The 19,045-nt window shown below is 35.2% G+C and overlaps 1 long non-coding RNA gene across 1 annotated transcript in view; it reads right to left on the bottom strand.

Moving 5' to 3' along the window:
• Positions 1–5,275, bottom strand: part of LOC140610558 (uncharacterized) — a 36,915-nt gene extending 31,640 nt beyond the window's left edge. Inside the window, exon 1 of the long non-coding RNA XR_012012165.1 lies at positions 5,088–5,275. This is a non-coding gene — a long non-coding RNA (uncharacterized lncRNA). The remainder of the gene's footprint in view (positions 1–5,087) is intronic.
• Between the last annotated feature and the right edge of the window lie 13,770 nt (positions 5,276–19,045).

The raw sequence follows: 19,045 nt of genomic DNA, 5'->3' as shown, positions 1-19,045 counted from the left end.
AACCAAAAATCATAATTTTCAAATTAATGCTTTCTAGAATACCTATGAAAGGATGGATTTTCCTTTTTAGATATTATAAAAAACAAAAATAACTAAATATATAAATATATATCATGGGCAGTCCCGGTGGCGCAGCGGTTTAGCACCACCTGCAGCCCAGGGCGTGATCCTGGAGACCCGGGATCGAGTCCCACGTCCGGCTTCCTGCATGGAGCCTGCTTCTCCCTCTGCCTGTGTCTCTGCCTCTCTCTCTCTCTCTGTGTGTCTCTATGAATAAATAAACAAATCTTTTTAAAAAAAATAAATAAAATAAATATATATTATAAAAAACAAAAAGGAACCTATTCACTTCCTCTTAGATTTACTCGTAAGAATATATTGAAGGTAAAAAAAAACAGCCATTACACCTTTCAGTTATTTTTAGAAATTTCAAAAATCTATTCTTTAAGTAAAACAGTATGAAAATAATTTAATTTTGTGTCCCATTTGTTAAAAATAATAAAATTTCAGTTTACCATCTTAAGCCATAATATTTGCAGTTCAACTGATTAAAACTGCCATTTTTTTGTAAATAAGACAATTTGGTGATTTTATGAGCAATGGATTTAATGATATTTGATTTAATGATATTGATCTCTTTCTTTATTTCTTGAATTAATTGTATTTTTCTGTAGTAAACTTTATGTGTCATGATTACGGAGATCTAAGAAAATGTAGAATGGACATTAAATGTTCATCCCTAATTAATAATTAAGGCACAACAGAGGAAACAAGACAATTTATTCTGACAGGCAATATTACCTATCTCCCAGATCACTTTGTTCTGTCAGAAGAATCTCAGTCCCAATGACTTTATTTCAAATATATTGCTTTTGAAATAACAGCAGGGACTTGTGGGCTTCTCAGCATCTCTTGTTTACCATCTAGTGTCATGCTTAATGATCAACATTAAAGTTATGGCTTCCAAATCACCTTAATTAGGGTTGCAGAAGCTTTAAAAAGTTCCTTTCAAACAGCTCAGATCATCAAATTAGATTGCCCTCGTATATTGTGATTATATAAGGTCTCATAGTGAAACATCATAAAAACGTTTCCAATCAGACATCCTGCAGTTCCTTTTCAAGATACATTTTCCCATCCACAGCTCTTCCATGAGTGCATTGTGTCCCTTCTCCACTCTCCAAGCTTATAGTTGATTGGATCAGAACAGGGCACCTGAACCAAGTAGCATAATGCTTAGGTTAACCCAGGGCTATGGAACAGGTCAGCTACATACCACTGTGCCAAAACTGTAACAATCTACTTTAACTGAATTCTCCTTCCGTTTTTTAAAAAGATTTTATTTATTTATTTGAAAGAGAGAGAGAACAAGCACAGGCAAGGGGGCGGGGCACAAAGGGGAGGGAGAAGAACGTTCCTCAATGTGGAGCAGGATCCCAGGACCCTGGGATCATGACCTGAGCCAAAGGCAGACACTTAACCTACTGAGCCACGCCTGTGCTCCATTATTCAACTCTTTGAATTGTGGATTAGGAAATGTTTTTTTGCATAAGTAGTCTGATATATTTTTTCTAAGTAAACTCACTGAAATATGACATATACAGGAAAATATAGGAATCATATGTTTGCAGCTTGTTAAAGTTTCACAAATTGAACCAACCTATGTTACCGCCACCAGAATTATGAACTTGAATATCTTCAGCACTCAAGAATTTTCCTTATGGTATTTCCAGTCACTAACAACTCACTAGGAAATCACTATCCCTACGTCTATCACTGTATAATATTTTTTCTCTGTTTCTAAAGTTGTTTTGAATAAATAAAATCATATATTATTTACCTGCTTTGACCTAACATCTTTTGCTTAATTTGCTGTTTTTAAGATGCATCCATGTTGTTGAGAAAAGTCTATACTCAAGGTGTTGTAAGGGCAGCATTACTTCTAAAGGTTTAAAGGAAAAATGATTTTCTTGCCTTTTCTGGCTTATAGAGGCTGCCTGCATTTCTTGGATCATGGCCCCTTTTTAATATCATTCCAATTTTTTGTCCCATCATCTTCTACTTCTTACTTTGAGTTTTCCTGCCTTCCTCTTATAAAGACTTTTGTGGTTACATTGGGTCTACTCAGATAATACAAAATAATCTCCCTATTTCAAAGCCATTAATCACATCTGAAAAATCCCATTTGCCATGAGATAATATATCAAAGGTTCTGAGAGTTAGGACACAGAAATTACTCTGCCAACCACAATGATGAAGAAAAGAGTAGAAGTCTAGATTTTAGTTCCAAATGTTTTTTTGTTGTTTTTGTTTTGTTTTGTTTGGGATTTTTTTTTGTTTTTGTTTTTGTTCCAAATGGCTTGAAGACTATTAGGATATGAGCATTAGAAGCAATTTTGTGGTGTGGCCTGGGCTGCCATTACTTTTTCTTTTTTTTTTCTTTTCTTTTCTTTCTTTCTTTCTTTTTTTTTTTTTTTTTTGAACACAAGAAGTGAGGATTTTTCTACCACCCTGTGTATATGTATACATGTGTGACTATTAGCTCTACAGTGTTCTAGTTGTCTTTGGTGGGTCTCACAAACTTCTTAGGATGACCAACTTATTTAATACCCCATGAACTAAAAGGTGTAAATTGAGACCAAGTAACGGAAATAAAGACTGTCGGGATCCCTGGGTGGTGCAGCGGTTTGGCGCCTGCCTTTGGCCCAGGGAGCGATCCTGGAGACCCGGGATAGAGTCCCACGTCAGGGTCCCGGTGCATGGAGCCTGCTTCTCCCTCTGCCTGTGTCTTTGCCTCTCTCTCTCTCTCTGTGTGACTATCGTATAAAAAAAAATAATAATAAAATAAAAAATAAATAAAGACTGTCAGATTTATTAAGTCACTTTTAGAAATAATGTATTAGGGATGTAAAAGTCCAAGTGTTAAGATATTTCTTTATAGCTACACTTAGTTCTTAGGCTCATGACTCTTTAGTATTAAACTTTTTTGTGAATAGTTTATAGCTACAATAAAATTATACCTCAAAGCAATTAATTAATATGCATGACCTTGAGAAATTTGGGGGGAAAAACAAAATGTGTCTAAAAAATAACAAAGTTTAGATTGATTTTTAAAATGCATATTTGATCTCTATAATAAAATGTTCTTTGTCACATGAGTATGTTTATAATATTTAAAAACCTAACTTAGATTCAATAATTCTATATTGGTAATATGTCACTGTGTTTTGTCTTCCAGTTTGATTTGTTTTAGTTGTTATTAGTGAATTAGATTTAAGATTAAAGGTATTCAGTTGTTTGTACATGCAGTTAGATGAGGCAAATGAAGGACATTCTCAAAGCATTTGTTTTATCATATATATTTCATCTTTAATAACAATTTAATACCCTTCTTATATCATTTCATGGAATGCTACTTCATGACAAATTTAATTTTCATAAAATATATATATATATATATGAAAAGCAAAATAGAATTGTGGTTATCCACAGTTATATTTGTATCTATCTATCTATATATTTATATAAAATTCCTTATATCTGAGAATTAGTGTGTCCTCAGTAAACCATTCTTATCTTACTATTTCTTTCTAAGAAGGTGGCACGCTTCCTTGGAGCTTCTGGCTTACTACCAGAAGGAATCTATTCATATTTTTTCAGTTCTAAATCTGTAGTAAAAGATGTCAAGATGAGCTCTCAAGCAATTATATATTAAAATTATCTCACATTTTAGTACGTTAATTGCCATATTAAAATGTGATATTGATCTAATATTTTAGATACTTATACTTAGTGAATTCAGTTAGCAAATTCAAGAAATATGTCAGGTTTTAGATGAAAGTTATTATGTTTTATTCAGTCTTTATAGAGTGCTAATGTAACAAGGGTTTATTTAATATCTATTTCTGTGCACTTCACCAAATGTTGGTTAAGTGGGAAAAACTATTATACTATGCAATTTATCTTAAACAGGGACTTCAACTCTAATACTTCTATCAGAAGAGTTTGGGGTACACTGAAGGAAGTTTTGGAAGACAGTATCACCAATGTACACCAATATTCAGGTTTTATTTCCCCTTCTATGCACAAATATATAATCTACTCCAGTTTCCACTTCCAGTATAACCACCTAAGTTTCTAACAGGCCAACATTCTTGCAGATTAGAACCATGAACTCTGTACAATACACAACAAGCTACCTAAAGGATCTAGAAAGTGAATAAAGGTAGAAGATTCTAGAAGGAGGTAGAAACTTGGATGAAGAGACGCGCATGTGATATACTCCACCACCACCACCACGTCCTCCCTTTTTTATTTGCTATGCCTGTGGGAATGCTGCAGTCATCCATTTTTGTTGTTCTGTCCTGTTTTGTTTTGTTTTGTTTTGTTTTGTTGTCTTTTGGGGATTTTTTGGCTGGCCAAAACTTTGATGGCTCACAGCCTTTTGACTTTGAAATGCAAGAGGCCAGTGATCAGGGCACCTATAGCCACTAAAATGATAGAATGAGATGAAAATAGTAGAAGATAATTGTAGAAAATGGAGAACAGAGACAGAAGCCAAATTTCTATGTACATGTGCAAATCTTTGGCTGGCCCCATTGCTACCACACATGGACAGACTATAAACAACCCAGATAAAGAGAAAGAAAAGAGAGAAGAAAAGTAATGAAAAGAAAAGAAAAGGAAGGGAAAGAAAAGGATGGGAAAAGAAGGACCAGACCAAGATGTGAGCTCCTGTAAAAGACAGAATTTTTAGTTTGTATACAACCAAGTTAATTGCCAGTTGAAGCAATAATACTAACACTCATGGAAGAAACTGAGTAGAATCTAAAGTATACACAACATAACATACAAGAACAATCCAAAATTGCTTGATATATGAAGAAATAGGAAAATGTAGCCCATTCTTAGAGAAAATAAAATCAATGGATACCAATCCTGATATTTTAGAATTATCAGAGAAAGAATTTAAAATAGCTGCTATAAGTATGCTTGATGAGATAAAGGAAAATTGCTTGTTTGGAACAAGAAGATAGAAAATATCAGCAGAGAAATTACACTTAAGAAAATGAAAAATGATAAAGTACCTGAGTGACTCAGTAGGTTAAGTGTTCAACACCTGGTTTCCCCTTACGTCATGATCTCAGGGTCCTAAGACCGAGCCCTGTGTAGGGCTCTGTGATCACTGGAGAGACTGCTCAGTAATTCTCTCTCACCCTCTCCCTTTTCCCTTCCCCACTCAAGTAAATAAATAAATCTTAAAAAAAAAGAAAAAATAATAATGGGGCACCTGGCTGCCTCAATAGGTATGTGCCTAACTCTTGATCTGGCTCAGGTCACGATCTTGGGTCATGAGACCGAGCCCCATTATGGGCTCACAATGGTTGTGGAGCCTGTTTAAGATTCTCTCTTCCTCTCCCTCTGCCCAACCCTCTACACCCAGCTTGAGCCTGTGCTCTCTTTTCTCCCTCTGAAAAAAGAACAAGATGGAAATTGTAGAACTGAATAATATAATATCTAGAATTTAAACATTTCTAGACAGCTTAAATATCAGAAGGATGTTCATATAAAGCATCATCAAATTTTCAAACAGTTCAATAGAGATTATCCTATGTGAAAACAGATTGTTTTAGAAAAGGGGAAAAAAAAAACATAGCAATTTCTTGAGTGATATTAAAAAGTCCAAAATATGTGTAGAATTCTACAGAGAGAAAGGAGAGAGAATGTCAGAACTGATGGCCCCAAATTTTCACAATTTTATGAAAGACTTAAATCTGTATATTCAATTAGCCCACTAGACTCAAGAAAGATAAATGTGAAGAAAACCATGCCCACAAAACACTGGAAACAAAAGATAAATAAAATGTCTTGAAATTAGCCAGAGAAAAATGACCTTTATACCGGGGAACCATAATTATAATGACCATTGATTTCTCATAAATAACAATACAGGCCAGGTAACAGGACCCTGAAATCATGACCTTGAGATCATGACCTTAGCTAAAATCAAGAGTCAGACATTTAACTGATTGAGTCTCCCAGGTGCCCCATGTTTGCAAAACTTTTAAAGTTTTGCTGTGTTACAAAGAAATAGAGACAATAGTAGTGCATATTTTCAGCTATGTGTATATGTTAATTTTCTCTGTCTCTTACTGGGTCAAATATATCCATTGACAAATATGAAATCTGAGCCTATATCCATTGTAAATTTACCTAAAAGTGTAAGTATGAAATACAGAGATTAAAATAGAGAAAATAAAACATAACAGGATAAGTGTAAGCTACATATCACATTAGATTTCACAAAGGTACACACTACGTGATGATATTATAAAAACTTTTTGACGGAATAATGGGGAAGATGAAAACAAATAAAAGAATATAATATTTCTCCATAAAGAAATTATAAAGTTGAGAAATAAGTCAATCAGAGAAACAAATACCATATAATCTCACTCATGTGTGGAATTTAAGAAACCAAATGAGCCAAAGGAAAAAAAAAGGAGACAAACCCCAGAAATAGACCCTTAACTAGACAAAACAAATTGATGCTTACCAGAAGGGAGTTGGGTAGGGGGATAGGGGAAAGAAGGGATGGGGTTTCATCATCATAATGATGAAAAAATAAGATAAAATCAAATGATTAAAAAAAAATTCTAAAGTTGAATCACAGTAAAACTAAAAAAGTAGGAAACCTTATAGTAATTGATTTATTCTACAAATTACAAAGATCTCTAACAAAAACAAATACCAAGTAATTAAGTGAGATAAAAAATACTACAGCTGATAATATGGAAATGGAAGAAGGGACTTCTGGCTATTCTTTAATATTTCTGGATTTCTTATTTAGACAATATGTATGTAAAAAATAGGTAATTAAATTTCAGTAGAGCTTTTTTTTTTCTTCAGTAGAGCTTTTTAAGCCAAATTTCTCATAATTTTTAGTCTGCAAAACAGTTAAAATGGTAAGTAAGTGGAGTAATATGGAATATTTTGCTAATGTGAAATGTTATCTACACCTGAAAAGGGCCAATACAATAGGAGGTTATGCCCTCCCTTTTGCTCTTCATCAGCTCTTTGTAAAGCTTCTCTTCTGCCTTATTTGGTTCTTATGCTGGTTAATATAACTTGAGTTCTTTTCCTTAAATTTGTTTGTATTTCCCCTTCTTCAGTGAATTAGATCATTATCTTCAATAATCTGGGACTTCACTGTCCAATGAACAAATCGTGTAAACAGCAGGTAACCTGTGGGATGGCACACTTTTGAGGAGTCTAACCAGGTAAGATGTTACTTAGCAATATCAAACACTAGCCAATTCTACAAGTGACAAACACACAGTGTATTTGTGGTTAACCCACCACTCCCAAAGGTCTGCCATGCCAAGAGGGTGAAGAATTGGATGTTCAAAATATGCTAGTCTAGCATCTTAAAATTATTCTCAGTTTTTGATGCTTCACGGTATTCTTGTTCTTAGTAATTCAATTTTTCCTGCTTGATAAAATGTTTGAAGTTTCCAATAGTCCATGTCATTACACTGTTTAGTGTTCGCAGTGAATGGTGACCTTGATCATTGCTTTCCTTTGTATATTTTCAATAAAAGGACTCATGAGCCTAAAGATACTTTAGCAACCATGATATCTCCTTCTAAAATAGATCTGACATTGTCATTAGTCATTCGGAGAAGCCTGAGCTGTTAACCTACTTTGTCTTTTCACTGGACATCAAATGCTGAAGTTTACAAGGCAAAATTTATTTTCCTCTCAATCAGATGTCTGTCTGCTATTTTAAAAAGCATTGAATACAGCACTGCAAATATAATTCTGGAATAATTAGAGTTTCTTTTCTCTTCAGTTCTTTACACTAGTCTTTAAAATTTGAAATAAATACAAATTTTTCTTAGATTTTTGATTACTTTTCTCTCATGAGGTTATGTACCGTTCAAAATGTTCAAAGTTAAAAGAAAGTAAATAATGTTAAACGCAACTAGAGTGTCTTTTCCCCAAATGGTGTTCTCCTCAAACGCCAAAATAGAATTCTGTTTCCTATGCTGTCAGTTTATCACATTTCAGTGTCAGAAACATTGTTAAGTGAGGTCAGACATGCTTTCTGTTTTTGAAACTGATTCTGATAAAGCTGCTGAATTTATAATAATGTAACACAAACATCTCAAAACTTACCATAAATCCTAGCAGCTAAATAAAGGGTATCTGGTCAGTGGGTTCGCAGTGACAGCTAAGGATGGCTCTGATGGTCCCAGTGGCAACCTGGCTTGGTGTGATGTGGTTTGCTAACATGGAAAAAGAGAGACAAAAGCCTTAACAACAGGAGAGAGGGTAGAGTATAATTAAAGCCACAGCCAGATTTATACTCTCATATGGTTTAGGATATTGCATACACAATACTACATGACTGGCCCGCTCAAGCATATAGGTTTCTTTTTTTTGTTTTTTTGTTTTTTTGTTGTTGTTTTTGTTTTTTTTTGTTGTTTTTGCATATAGGTTTCTATTGAACAAAATAGAGCAACACAGAAGGAATTTAAGCACACCAATTTTAGAAGTGAAATGTGAATCTGAACAAGTCTTTGTATCCCAAAAGAAAAGGGAATTATTTTTGCTTAATTTTCCTAATAGCTACAGTGTGCATTAGATCTAATTAAATACCTATAGAAGGTTATGTTTGTTAGGTAGCTTAATTCAGTGAAATAAGTCAATACAGTGAGTCATTTGCCACCATACAAACTTACATAGAAGTAATAGTTGACTATTTTCAGCTGATTAGTAATCTGTACTGGCATCATATATAGTATCAGACAGTTCAAGAAAATATGAAAAACACACAAAGATTAATAAAATTCAATTATGAAGTTATAATTAACAACATTCCCATGAATCTTATACATATATAGTATTATATATATGATACTAAGCACTGCTCCAATAGCAACAGCCATTTTTCAGTTTCATGTTGTTACATTCTTAATTATAAATTAAGTGTGCATATTTTACATAATTCAACGCTTCTATCCTTTATATGTTTCTTTTTATATATATAAAGATTTTATTCATTTATTTATGAGAGACACAGAGAGGTAGGCAGAGACACAGGCAGAGGGAGAATCAGGTTCCATGCAGGGGACCTGATGCGGAACTCAACCCCAGGACGCTGGGATCTCGACCTGAGCCAAGGGCAGACGCTCTACCACTGAGCCACGCAGGCACCCATATCCTTTATGTTTCAATCACAATGATCATAGAACATTAGCACATGAAAAGAACAGTATTAGTCTATGTACTGGAATTAATTAGTATTAATACCAATTAATAACCTTGAGTTATTTATAAAAATGTCATATAGGAATATTTTGTCCATTAGTACTATCAAAGTGCTTCAAAAATTACAAACATTGATTTCATTTGGACTAGCCCTTCCACTTGAAAGTCACCTAAAATATGTAGGTACTTAATGTCTCCCAATTTTGTTGACTAGAAGTGAAATTACTAAAGAAACATTTAAACATGTAATTCTATTTTGCTTCCTCAATTTATGCAATGTCTCCATGCCCTTTCTTTTTAAATTTCCATAGTCATAGAATAAACTTATCTGTAATAAAGCTAGTGTCAGTCAGTCCATAGGGAGTTACTGATTCTATACAGACAAATAGTGGGAACAGGTGAAGAGAGTCTAAGTAAAGGGAACTTTGATCTGGATAAAATTATACATATCATTAGGAAAGGTATACATTCCCTAAAATTAAATTTGAAATAATCAGTAGTGCTCGATGGAACCATATAGTAGCAATAAAAGGAATCATTTACCTTAAACAAGATATTTCTGTGAAATAATATCCCTCATGTAACTATATTTTAGATAAGAGACAATGAAACTAGTTTATTTTTTTGAAAGTCTCTTTGGTTTACTCTTTGGTTGTCGAATCCCGGAAGCCACCCAAATGAAAAGGTTTACAAAGTGAAGAAGTTTGACACTATGTCATTGATCTGAACTAATAGTGATAACAAAAACAAAAATTAAAGTCAGTAGTGTCACCACAGAGAATTTGCATTACTTCAGGGGGAAATATGAAACTAAGTGGTGGTTGTTGCATCACACAGGACATGTTCTCTTCCATTTTTAAATTTCCACCTGGCCTGATCCACTTATTGACAAAACCTCCTGGTGCACAGGGACTCAGAGTCTGCTACTATTAATAATGTGATTCAAAGAAATTGAGATTTCTCAAAAATTGAGATTTTGAGAAATTGAGAAATTAAGATTCTCAAAGATCTAAGAAGAAGACTCAATGGGGGTATTTCCACCGTTTTCTAGAAAATGGGAAAAGAAGAACAAGTGGATGAGGTAAACTACATGTGGTATCAGGCAGTGGGAAGTAGAAGTTTAGTCAATACATACATGAACAATTATTTATTAGGCCCCATTGTTATCAGACACTGTAATAAGGATGGTCTGTTGCTGCCTGAATTACATTTGTGAGGTGGCTAGTGTGACTAGGGAACTGAATTTTTTAATGTAATTAATTTTACCTATTTTAAATTAAGTCACCATGTAGCTAGTGGTTTTATTATTGAGCAAAACACATCTATATTATTCACTTCCACAAAATTTTTTGATCTCTTCAAATTCAATTTCTGTGTTTCTATTCCACATCAGCTACTAATTCAAAGAAATATGTCCTGAACCTTAGGGTCAGAGTTAATGATATCTCTGAAATCTTAGAGGAATATTGCAGGGTTTTCTAGCTGCCCTTCCATCCATTATTTAAGATTGATATGCAAATTAGACATATCCAAAATCACATACATTTATCTTTTCCCCAGAGTTAAGCTATGAGAAAGAAGCACTGTAATAATAACTTAAAAGTGTAAATGCAGAGGTGTGTTTAGCATTATAATGGGAATATAAATCTAAAGTTTAGGTTTTTCTTCTCTAAAAAAAAAAAAAAAAATTACTGCCCAAACTGCTGTCCGAAATGTGTGGTGGAGGAAGAGCGGTTCTGCATTGCAAAACCAAGTGACAAAAACCACAGTATTCCCATTTTTATTTTAGTTCCAAAGAAACCCAGATTGGACCATGCCAATGCTTTAAATACCCAGAATCATTAAAGGCAGAGACATTTGGATCTTCAGTCTTGGTGACGATGTGTATCAGAGGAAGAGGCTTAACTAAATGTATATGTAAATCTCCCCCCAGAAAGGCAGCCGGTAATGTGTGCCTCTAGGTTTGGAGCCCCACAGAATAGGACTCTTAGACCTCTGGCTATGGACATCTATTTTATAGATAGAAGCTAAATTAGTGATACCTAGTGTATAACATTTAATGACCTCCCTCCCCAATTCCCAGGCAGAGGTAATGTACTTGCTCCCCAGACTCTTTGGGCCTCTAGTGATATGCTCAGATCATTATTCTAGAGCTCCTTACACTGTATTTTTCCACATTATATTTTGGTGAAGTCTTTGCTTGTCTGTCTTCTCCACTAAACATTGTCATTCAGCAGTAGATGTCTTGAGACAAATTCCCCAAGAAATTGCAAACAGAAATTTTACTGGGACAGTATTTATAGGGAAAACAATGGGGACGCCTGGGTAGCTCAGCGGCTCAGGGCATGATCCTGGGGTCCCTTCGAGGAGCCTGCTTCTCTCTCTGCCTATGTCTCTGCCTCTCTCTGTGTGTCTTTCATGAATAAATAAATACAATCTTAAAAAAAAAAAGAAAACAACAACAAAGCAAAACAAATGAAAACAAACAACAAAACAAAAAACAAGCAAACAAGAAAAACCTACCTAGGAAAGAGAAGTAGAATTGGATAGAAGTTAAAGTAAAATAGCACCTGCAGCCAAAGCCTGAGCTAATCCTCTGGGAAAACTATGAATTGAGATAGCCTTTTAGAGAAGTTCTAGATCGAAACAAGAGGATTGGATTTTGTGCTATAGAAGGACAAGCCACCTAATGCAGGCTGCCCCTAAGCAGAAGCTATTATTTTGGGCAAGATATCTACCCTCAGCTGAGGAACATATCTAGGAATAAATTCATTGATAAGTCAACAGACAGTACTCCCAATAGATAGGGAATGTTTACTTCTGCTGAACGGGGATCTGGTCAGTGCACAGCAGCTTGAATGGAGTATATCCCAGCACCAATTGGATCAACTTTTATGATATGTTTATCCCATTTGGGGACAGCTCCACCAAGTTTCTTCTATTTTCTTAGGGAAACTCAATTTATCTATTGATAAATAAAAGTAACCACAACCCCTACTTTTGTAGTTGGTCTTAGGACTACATTTGAAACCTATCATTTTTCTTCCTGTTAACCATTTGTAATCATTCTATGTTTCTCTCACATTTAACAAACACCCAAATGAACTAAGTGGCTTATCCAGCATGGTGACCTAGACTCTCGTCCTAGCCTGGTTTCAACAAAGCTCATTGTCTCCTTTTTAATCATAGCTGAGGGGGCAGCTGGGTGCCTCAATGAGTTATGTGTCCAACTCTTGATTTCAGCTCAGGTCATGGTCTCAATATTGTGAGATCAAATCCTGCATAAGGCACAGAGCCTGCTTGGGATTCTCTCTCTCTCCCTCTGCCCCTTGTAGACCCTGCTCCCGCCTGCTCCAACTCTCTCTGTCTCAAACAAAACAAGACAAAACAAAGAAAACAACAAAAACATAGCTAATACATTTGTTGACTTACCATCAAAATTAACCAGGGAAGACAAAGAGATGTCCCAGTAATCACCTGAGTGCCAAAGATATTACATTCTTCCCTCAGTGTGTAATAGGAGACCTCATTTATCCTGATGATCCAGATCAGTTACCCCTGCCAAGCTGGTCTCTTGACAAAAAAAAAAAAAAAAAAAAATTTTTGTGCAAAATGACAAAATGGTGGCTGGAGTCCCCAGATGGAAGCTTACCTCCTGGAAACCTGGATATGTACATCTGCAGAACCTAGAGCTGTAGAGACAAGAAGCATGATTTTCCCAAGGGAGTACAAAGAATAGTAGTAAGTCTGGTCCAACCTTTACCTACCTCTTGCTTCCTGGATCTATATATTCCCTTTTGGGAACCCATCTTTATATAATGGTTATCAATTTAATTTGTTTTAAAGCACAGCACTCTATATTTACACAATACCATCAAGTTGGTGCCTCAGCTATTCCTTTAAAATGCCATTTATCATTCGCTCAGTTTGCACATTTCTGGGTAGTACAGTAAATGATATGATCAGTAGATCCCAAGATTATGTATCACCTGGTATACCTCCTTTACTGTAAAATGGTCATTTGGTCAAATATAGTGTCCCATCAGATTCAGTATTAGTGGTTCAAATACCCTGTAAGTCCTCGGATAATGGTAATAGTGGAGGCCCTGAAGACAGGAAAGAAAGCTCATACCTGGAAGATGTATTGAGTACCATCAAGACAAATTGCTGCCTCCTCCTGGGCATACAGAGTCAGTATAATCAATGTGCGACCAAGTAGCTAGCTAGTCTCCTAGAGGAATGGTACCCTATCAGGGCTTAATATATGTCTGCACTGCTGCCAGTTTAAACATCAATTTGGGAAAATACTTTAATCAGCCTCTGCTGATACGTATGTTGTTAGAGTCATGAATGCCTCCAACTCTAACACCACAGCTACTCTCTCCATACTAACCTTATGCTGGCATTGGGTGACCAAAGACAAATTCTAGTAAACGTCAACTCCTTAAGTTATTTGTTCTTCTCTGGTGCTTCTGTCATTGGTGTTTTCAAATAAGACATACCCCTTTCTGTAGGTTATCCACATGCCTCCTCCTCTAGATTCCTTTTTCTCTGACCTTCCAGCTTTTGCCCTTCTAGGGTCCTCAGTAACCAGGCAAGTATTTATCATTGCCTATGAATTGGCATATAGTCATACCTCAGGCCACTGCCTTTTCAAGGAGAAGATACCCAGGTATACGACTTGATGGTCGGCCTTTAGGTAGGATTTCTATTCACCGCTATCTTTTAGGAACACCTCTGAATATAATTTTAGTGCAATTTAGAGTCTATTTTTTACTTTCCCAAGTTTGCTAGTTTACTCATATATAACAACTCCATCCAATCATAGGATTAAGCAGAGTTGCAAGAGTGGTGTTGACATCAAAGTTTGGGATGATTTATCATGCAGTTTATGTGTGCCCTTTGGACTATTCATGTTTAAACATGATGGTACTACTTCCATCTTCTCATGAATTACTGATGGTACTTGGTTTTCACCACATAGTCACATTTTATCACAGGGACAAATACCAGTACCATGCCAAGGGTATGTCCTAATTTTCTTTAGTTCTCTGGCATACACTAACGATAAACTATTATTCATCGTTAAAGGGGAATTAAATTCTGACACATGCTGCAACATGGGTGAATCTTGAAGATACCATACAAAGTGAAATCAGCCAGACACCAAAGGACAAATGATGTATGATTTCACTTATATGAGGTATCCAGAGTAGTCAAGAGTCATAGAGACATAAAGTGTTATTGTGGTGGCCAGGGGACAGGGAGAGGGGATAATGAGAAATTAGTATTTAATGCGTACAGATTTTCAGCTTGGAAAGATGAAAAAGTTCTGGAGATGGATGATGATGATTGTTGAAGGTAGTTATTGCCACTGAACTGTAAGCCTACAAATGGTGAAAATGGTACATTTTATATTATGTGTATTTTACCACAATTTTTAAAATCTATGTTTTAAATGCAAAACAAATATCTAGGTATTTCTCTTTCCATACCATATGGTTAAATAAATGCCTATATGATCATTTGGAGAAGGTCTGCCATTACAGCCCTGCTATGGCACTGCTAAGTATTTCCTCTTGAGGACCTGGTCTCACTTTTAGTCAATTGATTTTGAAGATACATTCTCTATTTTTATTGTAATACATAGAGTAATATCATTTCTTGCTGGCCTAAGGATTCCATTTTATATTAACAATCTCCAAGCCTCTCTGTGATCAGTCTTCTCAGGTGTCACTCTTCCTTATCCACTCATCATAATAACTGTAACCACTTGCTTCTTATGGTGAAGAACTGCTACTTGATCCTTCCCTGGGAAAAAATACTCTAATAAGTACCCATCAAGATAATTATGAAAGAAAAGAAATTTATGATGTCTCATGTGGAAGCTGCATTTTCCTTTAGAAAGATGTAGCCAATGTGGACCTGTTTACCCTATTTCTCATACCTGATACTCAAGATGAAATTAAAAAAATAATAATTTATTTATGATAGTCACACAGAGAGAGAGAGAGAGGCAGAGACATAGGCAGAGGGAGAAGCAGGCTCCATGCACCGGGAGCCCGACGTGGGATTCGATCCCGGGTCTCCAGGATCGCGCCCTGGGCCAAAGGCAGGTGCTAAACCGCTGCGCCACCCAGGGATCCCTCTCAAGATGAAATTTTAAGGTAAATGCTAACATGTAATGGTTAAAAATGATTTGTTTTAGCAAAACAAAGAATTCCAAGAAGTATTCTAGTATTTCTTTATAAGTTCTGCTTCTTAATAAAACCTTTTTACCTTTCCTGTGACAACAGAGCTTTAAATGGCTTTAACATGATTGTGAAAAGCAGGAAAGCAACTGCCCCAATTGACTCGTAAGACCTTGTTCATAGTTTAATCTCATTTGTGGTTCACCCTACTGTTCATTGCTGTGCTTTGATGGTCTGAAATCCCATAAAACAGAACCTCAGACAATGAATGACAGATTCACTTATGTACAAATGGATGAATGTTTACAATATCAGCCAGATATGGGATATGCTGAGAGAAATATTTGAGGAGTCAAGTATCACAAAGGTCAAATAAGCAGTTCCTTCTGTGTAGCAAGTTTTACACATACATACATATATGTATATGCACACACATACTCTTTGAAACAAAATTTCAGTTATTTTTTACAAACACAGATAAATGCATGACAGTTTGCTGCTGTCATATTATTAAAACATTAATAAGAAAGTGAAAACATCTTCCCTGTGTGTGCAAGTTATGGTCTAAAGGCAAAAGAATGTAATTATCTTTTAATGAGGCATAAAAAAAGACAATATAGTTATCTAGATTTGGTTAAAATTATATATAGGCGCAAAAAAATAATATTGAATAGGTGCTTCTAGTTATATTTAAATGTACACTATTTTATATCTTGTTTATTTCACAAGTCTTAAATATTAGTGAAATTATAAAATATAGTGCACCAACTTTAAATGCAAGTAATCATTTCATTCAAATTTTTATTTTGTGTATATTTATTATTTTTTTTTCCCAACAAACACCAACTTCTAGTTACTGAACTGATCTAGGATCAAACAATTAAATACATCTTGCTGGTCCGTCTGATGCATGCACAAAATAAAATTATTTTTCAGTTAAGAAATTCAACTTGTGGTTAAAGACTTTTTTCTTTAAAAATGACATTTCTTTTTATGTAGAATATGGAAAAAAATTTAATTGGATGGTCATTTATCTTAGCACTTTGAAATATGTCCCAAATGATCACATAAATTAAGTTACAACATATAAATTATGTTTTATTTCTCTGTTGGGAAAGCAAAAGACATTTTAGGATGCTATAATGTAGACAGTAAGTGGCAATTTAATAACTCTGCAAAAATATACATAATCATGTAATAACTTTAATATTTACAAGGTAGAAGACACTGAATGACAAATCAGAGTTGATGGACCCTCAATAAAACACTGTGATATCTTTTATTTATCCTTATCCTTTAAAAAAAAAGATTTTATTTATTTATTCAGGAGAGACACACACAGAGAGAGGCAGAGACACAGGCAGAGGGAGAAGCAGGCTCCATGCAGGGAGCCCCATGTGGGACTCGATCCCTGAACTCAGGATCAAGCCCTGAGCCGAAGGCAGGCACTAGACCTCTGAGCTACCCAGACGTCCCTATCCTTATCCTTTTGAAAACAAGAAAAAATTGTGGCCTAAGGATTAAGTGACTTTCCCACAGTTATATAACCACTTGGTAGCAAATTAAAGAATTGGTTTAGAGAATTTCTGATTCAGAGAAACATTTTTTTTTTTTTAATACATTGGAGAGAAAGAGAAGGGTAGGGTAGAGGGAAAGAGAGAATCCCAAGCCACTCTATGCCAAGCATGGAGTCCAACACAGGACTGGCTCCCTGGACCCAGAGACAATGACACAAGCTGAAATTGAGTTGAATGCCCAACTGAGACACCCAGGCACCCAGAAAAACATTCATTTTATTCGCTTTTCTTATTCTTTGCAAATATATTTATTTTTTCCTGCTATGCACAAGCAAATTCTCTCATCTTCCTTGAGAGAATATGCTAACGTAAATAAGCAAAGCTAATAAACTTTAGCTACTTGAACTAAAAAATGTTTGCATTGGGATTAAATGTAGAATATCATATGTTTAGCAAAACCCAGGTATTCTTGTGAGATGGGACAGTAGCCATAAAATAAGCAAAAGCTTCAGGCTCCATAAGCCTTATATTTGAATCCAGCCCAATGTTTAATTTTGTCAGTCTCAGTTTTCTCACTTATGAAATAAAGATAACATTATAGCATTGGGATTGTTGTAAGCTTGAGTGTATGTAAACATATGAAGAGCTGCTGGCATCCAAAGTTGTTCAATGATATTCTTGCTCACAAAAGGACCAAAAAAAAATCTGCGTTGATATAAAAAAACATTCCAAAATTACATGATTGTGCTTTTTCACACCGAATTTGGAGAACTTCAAAGACATTTTGAAGTCCTATAAAACTTGACTTCCTCATTGAAATACGGTAGTGATTTGTGTATTCCATATTATTCTGGCCTTTCATTCTTTATGTGACCACTATATATACGTTAAGCATCTACTAAGTACAAACAAATGAAAAGAACAATACATTATCATATTCTAAGCACTACATCAGAATTTTATGCAGATGACGCTATGTAAGTCTGGGATACACAGACTTATATGCCAAAATAGCAAAGCAGTAAGAAGTCTTCCTGAGAAGTTATACTCCAGGAGTGTCTTAGATGGGGAGTGAGGACCCAATTGCTAAGGGAGATCTTTCCAGGCAGAGAGCAGCATTGTCTTGGGTGCAAAGGGAGAATGAAACAAAGGGTTTTAGTGGGCAGTGAATGAGCTTGCTATGGCTAACTTTGAAGATGCATGTTGCAAGAGGTAGGCTATGAATCTGAAGAGATACCCAGAAAATAAATCATGAATGGCCTAATAAACCACATAAACACTTTTTTATTTTGCTGAAGTCAATTAAGTTTCCCTGGATGATTGTAAACTGGCAAATAATATGACCCAAATTGCCTTTCTAAATGATTACTTTGGAATCAGTACGAAGGAAAGGCTGGCAGCATAAAACCAAGGCTGGAGTTAGTAAAATGATAACTCCAAAGATGATTAAGAGGACGATGATGATAAGAATAAAAATAATAGTAAATATTATATAGTCCTGAAATGTGCAAGGCCAACTTCTAAGTGCTCTATGTGTATTATCACTTGTAATTCCTATAAACAATCTTAGGAGAGCTAATCTATCATTAGCATATGTATTTTTAATTCTCATAAAAAATCTATGACAGATGTCCCGATATTTTCCTCATTATTCTCATTTACAGGTGATGAAACTCAGAAGGGATCAAGTATTTGAATTCAGTTGTCTGGATGCAAAGTCCAAGCTTAACCAAAATATGGTAATGCCACTCAGAATCTGAGGAACCCAGAAGGATACAACAAATTTAGTCAAAAAAATGTAAAAATTACTCTCACTTATCAATTTTGTTAAATCATCATGACCACTGTGCTTTTGAATAGAAGCATGTAGTGGAATGCCTGGATTTTGTATGCTTCCTCCTATTCTTTCACTGCCACCTTCTGCTGGATCCCCAGCATCTTGTTCTATTGCAACAGGTGTTGTAACCGACTGCTTAGCCCATGGTTCTTCCTCTTGGGGCAGACAGTGGCTTATCCCAAAGGAAAAATGCCCTCTGACCTAGTGCCATAGAATAGTTAGCTCAG

Source organism: Canis lupus, chromosome 2, assembly GCF_048164855.1.
Source record: "Canis lupus baileyi chromosome 2, mCanLup2.hap1, whole genome shotgun sequence".
NCBI classification, from domain to species: domain Eukaryota; kingdom Metazoa; phylum Chordata; class Mammalia; order Carnivora; family Canidae; genus Canis; species Canis lupus.
Note: the sequence above shows the minus strand (reverse complement) of the source record. Positions and strands in the feature narration are given on the sequence as shown.